The following is a 7,330-nucleotide window of genomic DNA, read 5'->3' on the forward strand; positions in this document are numbered from 1 at the left end:
TCTCCTGTTACACAAATATAATTTTTGTGAGTTCTTTTCCTCAACAAATTCAAAGATGAATATATTTTTTCTTTCAAAAGAAAGTTTAGGATTCTGCACCTGGGCAACCCTGGCTATGTATACAGACTGGGGGATGAGATGCTGGAGATCAGCCCCACAGAAAGGGATCTGGGGATTTTGGTCGACAGCAAGCTGAACATGAGCCAGCAGCATGCCTTGGTGTCCAGGAGGGCCGGCTGTATCCTGGGGTGCATCAAGAATGGCATTGCTAGCTGGTCAAGGGGTTGTCCTGCTCTGATCTGCGCTGTGCGGCCTCACCTTGAGTACTGTGTGCAGTTTGGGGTGCCACAACATCAGAAGGACATAAAACTATTAGAGAGTGTCCATATGAGTGTTGTAAAGATGGTGAAAGCTCTAGAGGGCAAGACGCATGAGGAGCGGCTGAGGTCCCTTGGTTTGTTCAGCCCAGAGCAGAGCAGGCTGAGGGGAGGCCTCATGGCGGCCTGCAGCTCCCTCACGAGGGGAGCGGAGGGGCAGGCACTGAGCTCTGCTCTCTGGGGACAGCGACAGGACCCGAGGGAACCGCATGGAGCTGGGACAGGGGAGGGTCAGGCTGCATGTTAGGGAAAGGTTCTTCACCCAGAGGGTGGTCGGGCACTGGGACAGGCTCCTCAGGGCAGTGGTCATGGCACCAAGCCTGCTGGAGTTCAAGAAGTGTTTGGACAACATTCTCGGATGCATGGTCTGATTTTTTCAGGAGGTCCTATGGGGACCCAGGAGTTGGACTTGATGATCCTTGTGGGTCCCTTCCAACTCGGGATATTCTATGACTCTATGATTCCATGATAAGTTTGTGCAAGAAGAAAGCTCCCTCCAAATTTCTTCATATTTCTGTCAGTTTGTTTAAAATATTCTGAAAACACTGTTTCAAAGTAGTTTGTATTCCTTTGTGAAATAACATTCTTTAGTAATATACAGATATATCATACTGCTCCATCTTTAGGAAAATATTAGCTTTCACCATTATGTGTGGTCCCAGTAGTAACGCTCAACATCATCCTTTATTCCCTCTTTCCAGTCAGTAACAGTGGGAGGTTCTATGTTTTCCTTCCTCCACTGTCTCCTTCCTGGCATTCTGCATATGGCCATGGGGTTGCATGCATATATTACTTCTTCAGGCAGTTATACCAGCTACTTCAGGCATGCACATCTCTTCCAATTAAGTTCTCCATGCCCCTTAGCAGCTGTTGCTTCTTTATCACTTTTCTGCCAGATGGACAGCAGGCACCAGTCCTGAGCCAGGACCAACTGAGATGCCATTCTATCCTTACAGCAGAGGCACTGTTAAATTCCACACTGGAAACTGGATAACCTAACCAGATATATTTATTTTAATTACAATCTAGTTTCACTCTTCTTTATTTGTGGTAATAATAATTGTCTGTGAGACAGGACTAATTTTGTACTAACAGAAATACTGAAGAGCCATTACATAGACATGTACACATAATTCTTTAATGGGTCCTGAATGCAAATCCACACCACTTCAGTACAAAATTTACCTTAATCTGAAGCATTCCTAATTTTGTTATTTGTGCAGCAGGACCTCTCAGATTAGTTTTACATCTAGAAAGACATACAAGAATGTTGTTTAAAAAATATTTGCTATGAGAGTTACATTTTAAAGCACAAAGTCAATCTCACCTCCTCTAAAATGCACAAAATATCCATAAAACAATCATTTGATAGGAAAAATAAAAAAAAAAAAAAAAAAAAGAAAAATCACTAAAATATATTTGGATTTGCTTTTAATAATTTGAGCAAATAGTCACAACGTGAGATGCCAGCATTATCCCTCAATACAAAGCAGACCAAGTTACACTGCTAAACCGAATATATATACTGCCATGATAATCTGAAATACATTGTATTATTGAAGGAACTAGTAAGCTACTTGCTAATTATGACTGGAATGAGACTATGGCATGCTCTACTATGAGCATTTCCATTCCACAATAACATATTGCAGTTAAAAGAAAGAGGCTGTGGTGCCTTTTTTCTTGACCTACGAAGTTATGAATGTTTTATGTATCACTGGTCCAAGGTGCCAAAAGAACTGCTGGATTGCTGCAAAAGCGTTTACTTCCTCACAAAGCAGATGTTGTAAGCCATTTTCTCCTAAATCATTTTCTAGATTGTATCTAGACACACACTCCAGCAATGACAGAGACGTAAATTACCTCTGCTCTGAATTCATGGGCAAACTAACTTGCTGTCCCTCAGGACCTCTGCTACCCTCAGGGGTAGTGACATCACATGTGCAGATGTCCCAAGCTGTCAACACCCAATTCAATTTATTTTGCTAATTCCAATGCATTTTGTGTTACAAACGCAAACTACGTGTCTGGCTTACACTTGGTTAATGTGCTAATAGAGGTCGGCAAGTGTGGAGGAGGATTATGCCTTTCTTATTTGCATGCATGTCATTAAATAGATTTAGGATTTGGTTTGTTTGTTTGTTTCCTTTTGCAGTAGCTATTATTATTTTCCCTGGATTTTTTTTCTTTCTTTCTTTCTTACATGGAGGTAGAAATGAAAGTATTATGAATCAGTTCCATGAAGAAATGAGAAAACTGGATGTGAGGTATTGAGCTCCTGCAGAGATCAAGTATCTTGGGTCTGTGTAAGACCTTCAGTTTTTGTGATTTCTCCCTGATGTTTGCCTAGTTGCACCTTCCTTTAAAATTTGTCATGTACTTTAAACTTTCAACCCTTCAGGTGCTTCCTGTTATTTCTATACCCACTTGTCCATTTGGCCAAAGGTAAAAGCTGACTAAATAGCTGACTACAAAGCCGACTTAGGTAATACCTTTGGAGATGGCTTCAGAATTAAGACAAATGATCATAAACTCAGTGAGTAGTGATGAAGTCAATCCCAGTAGCTTCCTGAGAGAGGGGAGAAGCTGTCTGCAGTTATCCTTTACAAACACACCAAATACAGGAACAATTCATTACATTGCCCTTTGGAATCCATGAGGCGTTCATTTACTTTTTCTTGTCTTGAGTTTATTTAGCATGTTACTTAGCTTAGTTCAAGCAACCCTTTCCTATCTTTGTTGGTATTCCTTTCTCTCAGAAACCACAGATGGTGTCCATTGAAGATAATCAAGTTGGTCAGGTGTGATTTACCCTTGGCAAATCAATGCTGACTGCTCCGAGTCATCTTCTTCTCCTTCATGTTCCCAGAAGGCTTTATTTGCACTGTGTGCCTCTCAGAAAATATGCAGAAAATATTTCATCAGAGTATATTTTTTTCATTGCTGCTACACCTTTCTCATCACATACTTTATGATACAATACATGAACTATGAATAAATCTTTTCAACGATATAAAACAAACATAAGGAGGGCTGGATCCAACCCTGATCCAGATCTGGGCACTGGGCTGTGTGTGAGCCCTCATATTGTGTGTCTGAATTTGTGTGCCATGCAGGATGAAGCTAAGGAAGGATGGGAAGGGAGATGGCAAAGGACAAGAGCCACACAAGCTGTTCTCCCTCCCTCTCTGCCACCCTGCCTCTCTCAGTAACCCCTATCTGCAGGCTGAAAACTCTTTCCCTAAACAGATAACAAAATGAAGGATGGAGTTTAAGAAAAAGACTATGCAACGAGTAGTTACATAGCTGAAGAGTTGATCTCATTCAATAGAGCATTACGACAGCTCTAGGACAAGTTATCCTCTTTGACATTGGTGGTTTCGCATGAGCAGAAAAGCCAGGAAATACAGCACCAGTCAGGTGGCTTACTAGTCTTTAATGTAACAAAAGGCTGCTTCAACAACTGGTGTAATAAAGTAGTTTTAATTCCACTGCAGCAAGTAACAAAGTTTCTAATTATGAAGAATTATTTAGAATTTTCCCAAAGGAATTATTTTCAAAGAGTGCTGGACATTCTGTCTAAGAGCTCCTTCTAACCTGTCACACTTAAAAGCATTCCAGTTTCTCTGGTGTGCTGCTCAGGGGACCTCTTTTTATTTTATTGGTATACATTAGGGAAAATAAGCAACGACCAAATCATAAAAGGGTTGTTTTTTTATTATTTATCATTACAGCAACTTGCTGTTGCTAACCTCATTGGGAAATTACATGGAGATGGTGATGACTGGATGAGTTGAGTATGGTTGACTGAAGCTGGGAAAATAATCAGAAGTCCCAGGGAAGCACACAAGAGAGAAACTTCAACAAAATGAGAATTTAATGAGAGTTTTAGAAAGCATTCTATTTTCCTCTCTTTTTTATTTTTTTTTGGGGGGGGAGGGGTGGGGCACAAAAACCCAACGCCTTCATGATATACTTTGATCTGCACAGTTTTGACAGGGCTATTTTCAGAGCCTAGAAGGCCCTTCTTTCTGTGTGAGAGGGAACAGTCTGCACTTGCCACCCCTGGAAACAAGTGTGGGATTCACAGTTCACCCAGAGCTCCCAAGAAAGTAGGTTCACATGTGTAACCTGCATTTCTTTCTGATAACTTAAAAGCAGCTGTTTTCAAGCAGTTTGTTAAGAAAAGTATAGAGTAGGTCACCTGAGTTTGGAAAAAGTGAATGTATACCCTGTATAACTGGACAATAAACTACTCCTCCACATGTCAGCAATTTGATCAGTGCAAAGCAAGTGTAAGAAGCCACAAAATATTTCTCCACTTATTTCCTGCCCTTTCACAGAATGCAACTGTCCCTGTGGTTTGGAAACCTAACCAGAGAAGGAAGCTGTGATTTCAAAGCAGCACAATATGAGGGAGACATTTGATGTGGCAACAGGGGACTGATGTGCCTGCAGGTCTGCAAAAGAGTGAGAAAGTTGCCCTGCTGTTATGAGACCCTTGCAGATTCAGCACGTTTGTGGCAAAGATCACCACTATGTGGTCTGGAACAGAATCTGCGTTACCAGGAGAAGAAAAGGAGGAAAGTCTGGCCAACTGAGGGGACAAACAATAGAATCAAGATTTCTCTTATCTCAGAGCTTGAGTAAGAGAAAAATGTGCCAAAGAATGGTGGAGACACTGAATACCAAGATCTCTCAGAGCAGAAGACAACCATGCATGAGCATTAGAAGAAAACCATGCTGGAGGGAGGCCAGTCAGCCAGGCCCCAGCAGACCTTTGTGTTTGGGGGATCTCAGGAAATGTCTGAACTTCACTGTTCTTCCTCTCTGCAGGGGCTGTACCACATCGAGTCTCACTGAAGTCCTTTCAGGTATAAAGTACCACCCAATATGATTCTCCATTTTCATTTTTTTAATTAAATTTCTGCATACTCTGAACTAGCACAACTAGTGCTCCTATTGTAGCAGTTACACTTTATTTCCTATATTTCTGCAACAGGGCAATTAAAACTTACAGAGAAGTGCTCAAACCTATTTTGAGTTTTCTAAGTCATAGAGATTAAATTTGGAAATGTTATTACACCTTGCAGCTTTGCTTCACCTATTTTTTTTTTTTTCCTGAACAAGAATTTAAGACAGTAGAGCGTCCTGCGAAGGAAATAATATCAGCCTTCTGAATTGAACTACATAGTCCTGTTTTGGTGTGGAATAGACTAAAATTAGTACTGAACTACTAATGTAACACCGAAATAAACTCCCCAGAATATGGAGATGACTTGTAAAAATTGGCTGGAGGCTGCAAGGCTACTATAGCAGTTGTACAAAAGAGCCTGTACATCTTGTACAGCTCTAGCAAAGGGTAGCAGTGGAAAAGAGAATTTTCCGAGAGCTTGTTTTGGACATCACTTTTCAGTACAGCTAAAAACGTATCCAAAAATAAAGGAAAAAAATAAGATTAAGTTATGATGTTATCATCATTAAGACGTTAATTCAGTAATGGAATAGGTTAAAAATAAAACAGGAAATTATTCTTTTGTTTCCTGAGCTTTTATTAGCTAGCCAGTGCAGAACAGGTCCTGGAAAAAGACACTTGTTTAACAGTTGGACAAGAATCAAGAGATAAATTTGAAGGCCATCTCCTTTGCAACTTTCGTGACAGACGCAGCACACAGTATGACTCCTTTAAAAGCATTAACAGTCAATCAATTGAAAGATGCAGGCATACCTTTTAGAAGAGGCTCAGAGTGAAATTAATCTGCTAGAGCTGTTGTGTCCCACCATAATTTATTCTGGCTGTCCACATGTGGTGTTCACTGTATCAGCATGCCAGTCAGATTTTCTCAGAGAGCATATTATTAGTCTTTGCCCTTTATGAAGTATTGGTTTTAGCTGTGTTGTATACAATATGAGCCCAAGACCCCATCAAGGACACATCCTTTATGGATCTCCCACAGGCCAGCAACTTCGGATCTTTGGAGACTGAGAAGTCCATTGTGATTCCCTTGTTTGGGTCCATTATGATGCCCTTGACTGGGCGTGTACACTGCAGTGGGTGCAGATACTCACCTCTTCGTGGAGCTCAACTTCTAATTGAGTTGGGCCAGGTGCACAGGTGGGAAAATACACTAGGATTTTGCAGCCTTAATTCCCCTATCATGAGAGATTTGGGCTGTTGGGAGCAGAGAGAAACATGAATGAGACCTTGGTACAAACTCTTAGTCTCTTGCCTATCTCTAGACACTTTTGAGAAAGTTTACCCCTGTGTAAGCTTTCTCGGTAGTTATAATTCAGCAGAATTATAGCTTTGTATAGAACAGAAAACTTTCAATAACCAGCTTTAGAGCTAGGGACTAAAGAAAAAGAAAATAGGAATAGTCAGAGCTGGAAAGCCTGAGAGAAAGAGCAGTACAAACACAGAACATCCAATAAAAGATACACTGACGTCTGATTTAGATTTTGTTGCTATTTATATTTAAAATAATCTGATTAGTTCAGGTTATTCAACACCTGGAATATTCTCTTTACTGTTTACCAAAAATAAATTATTAAGCTTGACTCTTTGTGAGAACAGACACTGGAAAGGGAAAGCACAGATAAAATGACAGGAAAGTAGGCTTTGAGAAATACTCAAAATACTCAGCAATGGGTTTGTAAGCACTTCCAAGTGCATCTGAAGCCTACAAGAGACCAGGATTTCTGGCCCATGAACATGTGGGGCTTTGGGAACTGCTCAGCTGAGAAGGACTGGCAAAGCAAATCTCACAGGACAGCCAAATGAGAGGAAGCTCAAGCCCTTATGGTTTCTTTAGCAAGGCAGAAAATGAATAAATCTGTAATTTTGTCACTGATTAAGTATGAAATTCTCAGTGAAGTGGACAGTATTGAAGCTGTTTCTCTGCTCACAGAAGATATTTCCAGGTATAGTGTTGTTCATTTTACTGCTGTGCCAA

General features: G+C 40.7%; 1 long non-coding RNA gene across 1 annotated transcript; it reads right to left on the bottom strand.

Moving 5' to 3' along the window:
- Positions 1-3,044: 3,044 nt before the first annotated feature.
- LOC121066058 lies at positions 3,045-6,486 on the bottom strand. Its single transcript, XR_005817482.1, has 2 exons — positions 6,106-6,486; positions 3,045-3,271 (listed from the first exon to the last, which is right to left on the bottom strand). It is a non-coding gene; the product is annotated as an uncharacterized LOC121066058 (long non-coding RNA).
- Positions 6,487-7,330: the final 844 nt, after the last annotated feature.

This window comes from Cygnus olor, chromosome 2 (assembly GCF_009769625.2).
Source record: "Cygnus olor isolate bCygOlo1 chromosome 2, bCygOlo1.pri.v2, whole genome shotgun sequence".
NCBI lineage: Eukaryota > Metazoa > Chordata > Aves > Anseriformes > Anatidae > Cygnus > Cygnus olor.